Source organism: Bufo gargarizans, chromosome 5, assembly GCF_014858855.1.
Source record: "Bufo gargarizans isolate SCDJY-AF-19 chromosome 5, ASM1485885v1, whole genome shotgun sequence".
In the NCBI taxonomy this organism is placed as follows: domain Eukaryota; kingdom Metazoa; phylum Chordata; class Amphibia; order Anura; family Bufonidae; genus Bufo; species Bufo gargarizans.
Genome location: NC_058084.1, coordinates 64,293,672 through 64,305,995, shown reverse-complemented (window position 1 = coordinate 64,305,995; position 12,324 = coordinate 64,293,672). Strand labels below are relative to the sequence as shown.

Below are 12,324 nucleotides of genomic sequence, written 5' to 3'. Positions count from 1 at the left end.
GACTATTTTCTGCCCAGCAGACTTTAATTTCCCAGTCCTCCTCAGTTTAACACATTGCATGCCGCGGACTCACTCGGAATGGCAGCAGCAGGACACCACCATTAAGGTACCTCAATGTCAGTTAATGCCTCCATCTATTCATACACTAATCCCTGTTCTCCTTTATTTCCATTCCAGGAGTCTGATGATGAAGATGCGATTATTATTACGAGCAGCTGTCATCGCTCCGTCAAGCGGCAGATCGCCAGCAGGGTACAGCGGCTTCTCTACCGTGAAGGGTTAAGGCATATTTGCCTTTTTATAGCGATGTGCTTGGTTGTTATGGTTCCCCAGAGTAGGGCGGGAAGCGTCCGTGTGAGCGCTCAGTGGCGGCATATAGGGGATGCGAGTGACAGGCATGGCGGTGAGCTTGTGCATCTATAAATAAGAGAGGGTCACACGCTCGCACCACACAGCACGCTGCCTGCGAGCTGCCAGAGGACTCACTTCTGCGAAATATGGAGAGTCGGTAACACAATATCGTCCCCAGAAGACAGCAGCACATCCTCAGGCGGCCTCTGAAGCACGGCTAATTGTTTAAATGCTGTCGAAGACTCAATCCGCTCCTTCGTGTCTTATTTGATGACCCTTCGAAGGGTACATTTATATAAGCAATGGCCGACGATAGAAAATTCTTAACATTTGAATACTGACGTGAAGGTTGTTTTATCATTTTGCACAAGATTTGCTCCAAAAAAAAGGCTAATAATTATTGACGCTATCCGCCTCTGATTATCCGTTTCCTTGTAAAGAAAATGATCATCATGTCATTTGTGTCTCCACCACCATTTTCCGTCAGCCTACATTGCGTGTTTATTGGCGTGATTGATCGCTTTGCTCACATTTATCATTAAGATATTCCTTTGTATTGAGGGAGATTTATCCAAACTGGTGTAAAGGAAAACAAGGATAGCAACCAATGAGAATGCACCTTACATGTTTCAGACTTCCTCTGGAAAATGAAAGGTGGTATCTGATTGGTTTCTATGGGCAACTAAGCCAGTTCTACTTTACACCTGTTTTGATAAATTTCCTTTACGGAAATGGGCCTTAACTGACGCTTTTCATCCTCATGGTCAGTACTGTATAACAGAGCTGCAGGTATACGATTGTATACAGGGTGTAGCTAATGGCTCATGGACCCTGGTGCAAGAGTTCAGCTTGGGCCCCCCTTCCCTCAGAGCGTTGTGTGTCTTATGTGGCACAAGGGTCTTTGGGCCCCCTCAGGCACCTAGGCCCGGTAGCGACTGCTACCTCTGTATCCCCTATAGCTACGCCCATGATTGTATATCACATAGGGTCGGTCGGAGTACGCAAGTCCCCAGGTTTAGGGGGGGGGGGGGGCGTTAGATGTGGTTATTTGCAGTATAAAGGTCACACGCAGGGACAATTCTATGAGAGCGCTGGGAATAAGCTCAGCTTACTGGCGGTGTGAGCACGCTATTGATTTGCAGGAGGAAGAAGGGGAAAAGACAACGTGTGTCATGAATGATGACACAGTGGATGAGGCTCTGCCGCTTCACTGCTAATCAGTCTGAGCACTGGGAGGAGGAGGAATCCCGGTGTTAAGGTTGCTAGGAAAACCCCACTGGCTCCCTGTACTGTATGAGAGCGTGTGCAGCAGCCATTTCTCAGGGATGGGATACCTCACAGTATATCAGCTTCTCCCTGCCCTGATATCATATTTGTTATTGTAGCTGCTGTGCACATTAATATTGTATGACCGTGTTTATAGAAGAGCTTTACTGGTGGATGCACTATTTTATCTAGTCGGTGCCAGTGGCTTCTGATATCAAGGCCATTAACCCTTGCCCAATCCTGAATGGTGAAATGAGGCAAGGCTGGAAAATAGACAAATACGTAGATGCAAGATAATTAGAATAAATGATATTTGCTGAAGAGGCATAGCTAGTCGATTGGCATGATGAACGTGCTGCTTCTTAATACAGGTAAGGGTACTTTCACACTTGCGTTAAACTTTTCCGGTATTGAGTTCCGTCCTAGGGGCTCAATACCGGAAAAAAAACTGATCCGTTTTATCCTAATGCAATCCGTTCAGGATGCATCAGGATGTCTTCAGTTCTCTCACTGTACGTTTTTTATACAGAGAAAATACCGCAGCATGCCGGATCCGGCCCCAAGTGTTCTGGAAAAACTGATCCAGTTTTGCCGTCTGCACATGCGCAGACCTTTAACCCCTTAGGGACCCATGATGTATCGGTACGGCATGTTTCCCGAATCCTTAAGGACCCATGACGTACCGGTACGTCATGGCTTCAATTCGCGATTCCGGCGCCGCGGGGGTTAATCGGAACGGGATGCCGGCTGAAATCATTCAGCCGGCATCCCGTAACAACGCAGGGGGGGGTCATTTGACCCCCCCGTATAGACGATCGCAGAAAACCGCAGGTCCATTCAGACCTGCGGTTTTCTGCGTTTCCGGTCCATTCGGGTGTGCTGTGACCCGATGAACCGGAAAAAGACTGCGATCGGTGGCGTAATTTTACACCACCAATCGCAGTCCGAGGATTTGAGGAGGCGGTGCTGGCCCTGGTGCTGAACACTGCTGTCCAGGGTGCTGATTGGTGCAGGGGAGAGAGGCGCGAGATTCAAACTTCCTGCGCTCCTCTCTCCCCTCCTCTTCCTGTCCAGCACCCTGAATCGTGCAGCATCGTCCAGCACCAGCTCCTGTGTCCCCCTAATCGGCATCCATCACCCTCCTGCACCCATCGCCACTCAGGTAGGTTAGGGTCAGTGAGGGAGAGGCACCATTAGGAAGGGAAAGAAGGGAAAAGTTAGTTAGGAAAAAAAAAAAAAAAAAAAAAGAACTTTTACACAAAACTTTTTTGATCCATCTATCAGACCCCAGAGCCCCCCCTGCCACTTGCCCCCCCCCTACCAGCCCCCCACCACCACCAGCCCCCCCCACCCATCCCCCCACCAGCCGGTGGCTGGACGCCGGTCAGTGCAGCCGAAATGAGGACATTTTGGGGCCTCGTGCTGCATATGGGTCTAGTCCAAAAACCCAGTGTCAGGCAATACTGGAGTGGGGACGTCCTATACCAGACCCCACTGTACAGTATGGTCATGACACGTCCCCGGTTTGAGGCCATCCGGAAATGTCTGCATTATTCCGATAATGCAGCATGTCCACCCCGAGGTGATCCTGCCTATGACCGGCTGTATAAGATACGGCCGGTCATCGATCACTTTGGGGCCACATTTCAGCAGGCCTACGTACCTGGAAGGGAGGTCGCGGTTGATGAGTCTCTCGTTGCGTTCAAGGGGAGACTCAGTTTCCGCCAATACATTCCCACAAAGCGGGCGAGGTATGGCGTGAAGCTATACAAAATTTGTGAGAGTACCTCAGGGTACACTTACAAATTTCGTGTGTACGAGGGGCGAGATTCCCGTATTCAACCCCCAGAATGTCCCCCCACTCTGGGTGTTAGCGGGAAACTCGTGTGGGACCTTATGCACCCACTGCTGGATAAGGGTTACCACTTGTACGTGGATAACTTTTATACCAGCATTCCCTTGTTCAGGTCCCTTGCCGCCAGATCCACGTTCGCTTGTGGGACCGTGCGGAAAAATCAGCGCGGCCTCCCTGCCCACCCCCTCCAGGTACCTATCCCCAGGGGTGAGACCCGTGCCCTTACCAGTGGAAACCTGTTGCTGGTCAGGTATAAGGACAAGAGGGATGTCCTTATGCTGTCCACAATCCACGGTAACAGCACCACCCCAGTCCCTGTGCGAGGTACCGCGGCAACGGTCCTCAAGCCCGATTGTATCGTCGACTACAATCGGTATATGGGAGGAGTTGATCTCTCTGATCAAGTCCTCACGCCATATAATGCCATGCGCAAAACCCGGGCATGGTACAAAAAAGTTACGGTCTACATGGTGCAGGTTGCCATGTACAACTCTTTTGTACTATCCCGAAGCGCTGGCAGCACAGGGACATTCCTCCAATTCTATGAGGCAGTCCTCAAAGACCTGATCTTTTCGGACCGGGAAAGAGCAGGCCGGAGTACCTCGGGAACTGGAGGCGCCCGGATCGTCCCTGGCCAACACTTTCCAGGTGTGGTCCCCCATACTGGAAAGAAGGGACGAACCCAAAAAAGATGCAGAGTGTGTCACAAGAGGGGGATACGGAAGGACACCACCACTCAATGTGACACGTGCCCCGATCATCCGGGCCTCTGCGTTATCGATTGCTTCAGGGAGTATCACACTTCCATGGAGTACTAAATTTTTATAATCCCCAACAGTCCACTAGAGAACATAAAACACTATGGCTCTTAGACTTTGGAGACACAGAAACAATTTTTTTTCCCCAAAAAAATATTAGTTTTAGAGCAGGCATCCTCAAACTGCGGCCCTCCAGATGTTGTAAAACTATAACTCCCAGCATGCCCAGACAACCTACAGCCATCAGCAGGGCATGGTGGGAATTGTAGTTTTACAACATCTGGAGGGCCGCAGTTTTTAGGATGCCTGCTTAGTGTCTCCAAAGTCTGAGAGCCATACATATTGGGCATCGTCGCGTGCGTAAAAGTCGTCGCTATAAAAATAACATTTGACCAAACGCCTCGAATGAACGGTGTTAAAAATATAAAACAAAAACGGTGCCAAAACACCCATTTTTGGGCAAAATTTCAATTTGAATCCCTTTTGCCGGTAATAAAGCAAGGGTTAACAGCCAAACAAAACTCAATATTTATGGCCCTGATTCTGTAGTTTGCAGAAACACCCCATATGTGGTCGTAAATGGCTATATAGCCGCACGGCAGGGCATAGAACGAAGGGAACTCCATACGGTTTCTGGAAGGCAGATTTTGATGGACAGTTTTTTTTTTGACACCATGTCCCATTAGAAGCCCCCCCTGATGTAGCCTAGACTAGAAACTCCAAAAAAGTGACCCCATCTAAGAAACTACACCCCTCAAGGTATTCAAAAGTTACTTTACAAACTATGTTAACCCTTTAGGTGTTCCACAAAACTAAATAGCGAATGTAGAAAATTTTTTAGAATTTAATTTTTTTGTTACATTGCCTCAAAAAAGAGTAATATAGAGCAACCAAAAATCATATTTACCCCTAAAATAGTCCCAAAACAACAACCACCTTATCCTGTAGTTTCCTAGATGGGGTCACTTTTATGGAGTTTCTACTCTAGGGGTGCATCAGGGGGCTTGAAAGGGTACATGGTGTAAATAAACCAGTCCAGCAAAATCTGCCTTCCAAAAACCATATGACGTTCCCCTCCTTCTATGTCCTGCCGTTTGGCCAAACAGTAGTTTACGACCACATATGGGGTGTTTCTGCAAACTACAGAATCAGGGCAACCCATTTTGAGTTTTGTTTGGCAGTTAACCCTTGTTTTACTCCTGGAAAAAATTGATTATATTGGAAAATTTTCCAAAAAATAGAAATTTCTAAATTGTTTCTCCATCTGCCATTAACTCTTGTGGAACACCTAAAGGGTTAACAAAGTTTGTAAACCCAGTTTTGAATACCTTGAGGGGTGTACTTTCTTAGATGGAGTCACTTTTTTGAAATTTCTATTCTAGGGGTGCAACAGGGGGCTTCAAATGGGACATGGTATAAACAAAACCAGTCCTGCAAAATCTGCCTTCCAAAACCCATATGGTGTTCCCCTCCTTCTATGTCCTCCCGTTTGGCCAAACAGTAGTTTACGACCACATATGGGGTGTTTCTGCAAACTACAGAATCAGGGCAACCCATTTTGAGTTTTGTTTGGCAGTTAACCCTTGTTTTACTCCTGGAAAAAATTGATTATATTGGAAAATTTTCCAAAAAATAGAAATTTCTAAATTGTTTCTCCATCTGCCATTAACTCTTGTGGAACACCTAAAGGGTTAACAAAGTTTGTAAACCCAGTTTTGAATACCTTGAGGGGTGTACTTTCTTAGATGGAGTCACTTTTTTGAAATTTCTATTCTAGGGGTGCAACAGGGGGCTTCAAATGGGACATGGTATAAACAAAACCAGTCCTGCAAAATCTGCCTTCCAAAACCCATATGGCGTTCCCCTCCTTCTATGTCCTCCCGTTTGGCCAAACAGTAGTTTACGACCACATATGGGGTGTTTCTGCAAACTACAGAATCAGGGCAACCCATTTTGAGTTTTGTTTGGCAGTTAACCCTTGTTTTACTCCTGGAAAAAATTGATTATATTGGAAAATTTTCCCAAAAATAGAAATTTCTAAATTGTTTCTCCATCTGCCATTAACTCTTGTGGAAGACCTAAAGGGTTAATAAAGTTTGAAAAAACAGTTTTGAATACCTTGAGGGGTGTAGTTTCTAGAATGGGGTCATTTTTGGGAGGTTTCTATTATCTAAGCCTCACAATATGACTGCAAACCTGAACTGGTCCATAAAAAGTGGGATTTTGAAGATTTCTGAAAAATTTCAAAATTTGCTTCTAAACTTCTAAGCCTTGTAACATCCCCAAAAAATAAAATATAATTCCCAAAATGCTACACACATGAAGTAGACATATGGGGAATGTAAAGCCATCACAATTTTTGGGGGTATTACTATGTATTACAGAAGTAGAGAAACTGAAACTTTGAAATTTGCTAATTTTTCAAAAAAAATTGTAAAAATTTTATTTTTTGGTGCAAAAAAATTAACTTTTTTGACCCAATTTTAGCAGTGTCATGAAGTACAATATGTGATGAAAAAACAATCTCAGAACGGCCTGGGTAAGTCAAAGCGTTTTAAAGTTATGAGCACTTAAAGGGACACTGGTCAGATTTGCAAAAAATGGCCAAGTCCTTAAGGTGAAATAGGGCTGAGTCCTTAAGGGGTTAAAAATATGAAAAAGATAAATGCCAGATCCGTTTTTCCAGATGACAACCAGAAAGACAGATCTGGTATTGCAAGGCATTTGTGAGACGAATCCACATCCGGATCCGTCTACAAATGGTATCTGTTTGCATACAGATTGCCGGATCTGCCTGCTGTAATCCAACAACGCAAGTGTGAAAGTACCCTAAGGCTGGTTTCATATCTGCGCTTTTTACTACGGCAGTCTGTTCCAGGGGAGGAACATACTGCTGGAGTTCACCGTATCCGGCACAGCCGGATACCACTGCGCACTGCTGGATGCTCATTAACTGTAATAGGATGTGACCGCTTTGCGCATATATACTGGAGTTCACTTTATCCGGCACAGCCGGCTACCACTGCGCACTGTCGGATCCTCATTTACTATAATGGGATGTGACCGCTTTTCGGCATATATACTGGAGTTCACCGTATCCAGCACAGCCGGATACCACTGCGCACTGTCGGATACTCATTCACTGTAATGATGTGTGACCGCTTTGCGACATATATATTGGAGTTCACCGTATCCGGCACAGCTAGATACCACTGAGCACTGTCAGATCCTCATTCACTGTAATGTGATCCAGACGCTTTGCGTCATATATCCAGGATTTCGGGTATACAAAAAATGCTGCATGCATCCGAATGTACGTCAGATACAGTGTGTTCCCGCAGTCTGTTCCTCCGCCGGAACAGAGTTAAAAGTGCAGATGTGAACCCAGCCTAATGAGGTAAACACTGAAAAGAACCTCCATGAAAGTTGTCAGAAAACTGTACAAGGACCCCAGAAAGTATTTTATTAAAAAATGTTGTGACCTGTAGCAACCAAAGAACTTTCCATTGCCTAAGGTCTACTCCTCCTCGCTCCTCATCTTATCCTTCTCAAAAGGGTCATCCACCTTGGACAACCCTTTTATGTTTGTGGAGGTCCCATATTCATGCTGAGACCTACATTGGCTGTGGCAAATATACGAAGGTTGTGTTTCAAGGCAGGTACTGTAGGTCCCTAATTCTTGTCTGAATGGCTTAAATAGTCTCTAACTTTTTAGAAAACTTTGCATAAATCAATAGTACAGTTGAATATAATAAACTTTGTAATATATCTTATTGGAGAAAATTGTCTGGAGAGACAGAGGGAAACAATCAGATTAAGAGAGAAAGACATGGTTCAGCAGATTCAGCTCTTAGGCTACTTTCACTTTCACCCTGTCGGATCTGTCCTGCTGCTATTTCACCATGCTGCCGGACCGCCGCTCTGTCCCCTCTGACTATAATGGGGACAGGGGCGGAGCTCCGGCGCAGCACGGCAGTGCACCGCGAAGGCCGCCGGACTAAACGTACTGCATGTCCGACTTTTTAGTCCGGCGGCCTCTCACTGCAAACTGCCGTGCTGCGCCGGAGCCCCGCCCCCATCCCCATTATAGTCAATGGGGACGGAGCGGTGGTCCGGTGGCACGGCGAAATATCGGCATGACTGATCCGACAGTATGAACAGCCTGTCGGATCCGTCCTGCCGCTAGTGTGAAAGTAGCCTAATAATAAATGTTATATTTCACTCCAGTTGATTTATTCACATTTACACTTCTCTATTATCTGCTGTATGCTGCTTCTGAGTGATTCTCAGTGAGCGAGAGAAATCTCCTGTCTCTACTCTATGCGATGTCTATGGGCAGACATGATGAACAACTTTGGTCTCCATCCACCGGCTCAGGGACAACTGAAAATTACAGATATAGCATGCAAAGGAGAAAACTGCTAAAAAGTGCCAGATACAAGTAATATAAAGGTCAGAAATAGTGTTCCTTTATACACATATGGCAGTTTATTCTGAAAACGTATCTGAAAGTTTAGCTGATCTTTAGGCCTATAGCAACTGACTGTATGGCTTTTTCAGTATTTTGCGGTCCGCAAAAAATACGGATGACGTCCGTGTGCATTCCGTTTTTTGCAGAACGGAACAGCTGGCCCCTGATAGAACAGTACTATCCTTGTCCATTATGCGGATAATAATAGGACTGGTTTTATCTTTGAACGGAACGGAAAAACTGAAACAGAATGAATACGGAGTAGATTCAGTTTTTTTTTTGCAGACCCATTGAAATGAATTGTTCCGTATACGGACAGTATACGGAACTCAAAATATACAACGTAAATGAAAAAAAAAACCATTTGTGTGCAAGAGGCCTTAAACTTTGTTAAATTGGACGAGGTCTTAACTGAACGTCTGTTTTGAAGTCCTACAGATTTTTAATTGGATTGAGAATCTGCACTTTAGTTGGTCCAAGCAAGAGTGTGTAGATTTGTGTTTTAGAATAGTTTTTGGTTGATGTCTTACTTGAGGTAGAGCTTTGCATGCAGAGTGCAGCAGGTTTTCTTCCTGGATTTCATGCTTTAATTTAACAATCTGAAGCCTTCCAGGACCTGCTGCAGAGAAGCATCCACACAGCAAGATGCCTCTACCCACTGGTGGATCCAGGGGGGTGGGAAACGAGCCCATACCCCCCCCGAGCTGGTGGCGTGGCCCTGCTCACAAGTGGGCGGCAGCAGGGCACATGATGGGGACATGATGGTGGTCGTGGCCCTGCTCTTATTGGCACATGATGAGGGGGCTCTTATTAATGGCACATGATGGGGGGCTCTTATTACTGGCACATGATGGGGGGCTCTTACTACTGGCACATTATGGGGGGCTCTAACTACTGGCACATTATGGGGGGCTCTAACTACTGGCACATTATGGGGGGCTCTTATTACTGGCACATGATGGGGGGCTCTTATTACTGGCACATGATGGGGGGCTCTTATTACTGGCACATGATGGGGGGCTCTTATTACTGGCACATGATGGGGGGCTCTTATTACTGGCACATGATGGGGGGGCTCTTATTACTAGCACATGATGGGGGGGCATCTATGGGGGCACATTTTACTGGCATATTATTGGGGACACTTGTCACATTATAAGGAGAATTATTTCTACTGGGGGGCATTATGGTGGGCTTTATTACTCCCCTATGGTATGACCCCCTAGTAGCAGCACCACCCTCTCCCTGCTCTGCTACCCCTCTGCCCCTTCTCCAAATCCTTATTATGAAATCTTTCTCATTAGGATAAAACACAACATCAGCTCCGCCGAGCCCCCGGCCAAAGTGTGGAAGTGGTGTCCGAGATCCCCAAGGGCCAAGCCAAGTAACTGTAAGTTTTCATGTGAAATATGTTTGTTATACACATATAGCCTACACTGTGCCACACAATATACAGTATACCGCTACACTGTGTAGTCTGTTCTATAAGCACCATTGTTTTGTGGCGGACAGAAAATAATCTGGAAGGGCCCCTCCCGAGACCAGGCTCTGGATCCACCACTGCCTCTACCACCATCAGAATTATATATTACTGCTTTTGTGTGGTGTTTTGTTACACCAAAGGTGTCCTGTTTTCTTTTTCAGAACCATAAATTAGTTAGACCGTAGAATATTTTTCCTCTTGATTTTGATGTATTTCACTTTGATTTTGGCACCTGAGATGTCATATGAGTGGCTTTCCCATTGTCACTGGTGCAGTCGATCGATAACAGTTGTGGGGTGCACAGTCTCTTCCACCTCAACCTGGAACTTGTAACCCTATAAGAGTTGTCAGAGGGCTTCTGGTGGACACACTTACAAAACATTCATTCCATCAGGACATCAAGACGGGTTCTATACTAGTGATGAGCGGCAGGTACTATATTCAAATTCGTGATATTCGCCATATATTCATAAATGCGAGATAATTTTCTTGATTGCGAAATATCGGCAATGTAATATTCACGCAATGCGTGTGAAATACAGGCGTGGGTCACTTTTTCTACATTTTCCAAGCGGCTAGAAGTATCCTGAGACTGGAGAAAATGGTTGGAATGACAGAACATTAAAAATGGCTTTTTATGCAGTTATATTTTGGGTCAATACTTGAAACATCACAATATAGCAGGTCTGCATGTATGTATGGACAGCAGAACCTATCACACTACCTAACACACTGCACTGATTATCTCCCACTAACTATATATATATATATATATATATATATATATATATATATATATATATATATATAGCTATCTAACTATATATCTAATGTAGTGTGGAAAGCACAGAGCACAGCAATGACACTGCTCTCTCTCTCAGAACTTTAAAAAACGGTAGAAAATGGCTGCTGGGGAGGTTCTTATATAGTAAGGGGTAGGCAGCTTTCCTATTGGTTGCTAGGGATGTTGCTAAGCTCAGACAAAGACATTGCAGCCTTCTCATTGACCCACAAGCAAGAAGGGAAGGTTACTGATGAAAAAAATAATTCTAGAATATTCGAAATTACAAATATACTGTATATCACTATAGTCTAAATATTCGGGAATTCTCGAAGTGACGATATTCGTGATTCATATTCGCGCCCAACACTATTCTATACATGTGCCCTCTTAAATGCTCTTCATCTGCATGATTAGATTCTAGTTGTGATTTTACAGGTGTTTTCAGCTCCCAACTTCACCTCTCTTCTAGACCGTCTGCGTTCATGATTGCACTAAACTGACCGTTATATTGTACAGGGTGTCCAGATATTGCAATAACATTTGTTTCACATATGGAACTGATCTATTTTATTACTTCATAACATATGTAAGAATGCAACCGTCTGTCCTATGGTGCTGAAAATGTGTTTTAAAGGGATTTCTAAGATTTTGTGTTATTTGCTCATTATACAAAATAAAAGAGATATTCTTCCCATCTAAGATGTTTTTCGCATATCGATAGGATAACGTTAAGTGTAAGTAGCACCTCTAACCCAAAAGTGAACGGAGACAAGTGGTGCATGCATGGCCACCCTCCATTTAGCACTATGGGACAAGCGAGTGCTGGCTCAGTTATTTTCAGAAGTCCCATAGCAGTGAATTGAGGGTTGGCTGCACGTACGCGGCTTGCTCTACGTTCACCGCTATGGGATGTTATTCACTGCAAGGCCACTGGAAGTACAACCAGTTGTTTAACACAGGACTACTTGTCAGCCTAGCTCCAAAAAAGAAGACTGTTCTGACTGTTCAGTAACAAATTCAGCTCTGCTACATCTCCATATATAAGGCCCCTTACATACCACGCTTCTTTGTTACATAGCTAGGTCTACTTTCCACGTGTTGTGATTTATTCTGTTTTTTGGGTACCGTATTTATGGCATAGGGAAATTTCAGTGTTTAAAGGGGTCTTTCAAGATTTTATAACTGATGACCTCTCCTCTGGCATTTGACTAGTTGGGGTCAGACACCCGGGTTCCTCGCCGATCAGTTGTTTGAGAAAGCATCAGCTGTGACCTTCTTGCAGCTTTGCCTAGGCCATGTGACATCACGTTCATCGGTCACATGGCCTAGGAGCAGGTAAGTCCTGTTCACTTCAAT

The 12,324-nt window shown here is 45.0% G+C and overlaps 1 long non-coding RNA gene across 1 annotated transcript in view; it reads left to right on the top strand.

Annotated features, from left to right (window-relative positions):
- LOC122937806 overlaps window positions 1–10,059 on the top strand; it is a 10,141-nt gene extending 82 nt beyond the window's left edge. Inside the window, exons 1-3 of the long non-coding RNA XR_006389922.1 lie at window positions 1–106; window positions 178–252; window positions 10,006–10,059. The exon at window positions 1–106 is cut by the window's left edge and continues 82 nt beyond it. This is a non-coding gene — a long non-coding RNA (uncharacterized LOC122937806). The remainder of the gene's footprint in view (window positions 107–177; window positions 253–10,005) is intronic.
- Window positions 10,060–12,324: the final 2,265 nt, after the last annotated feature.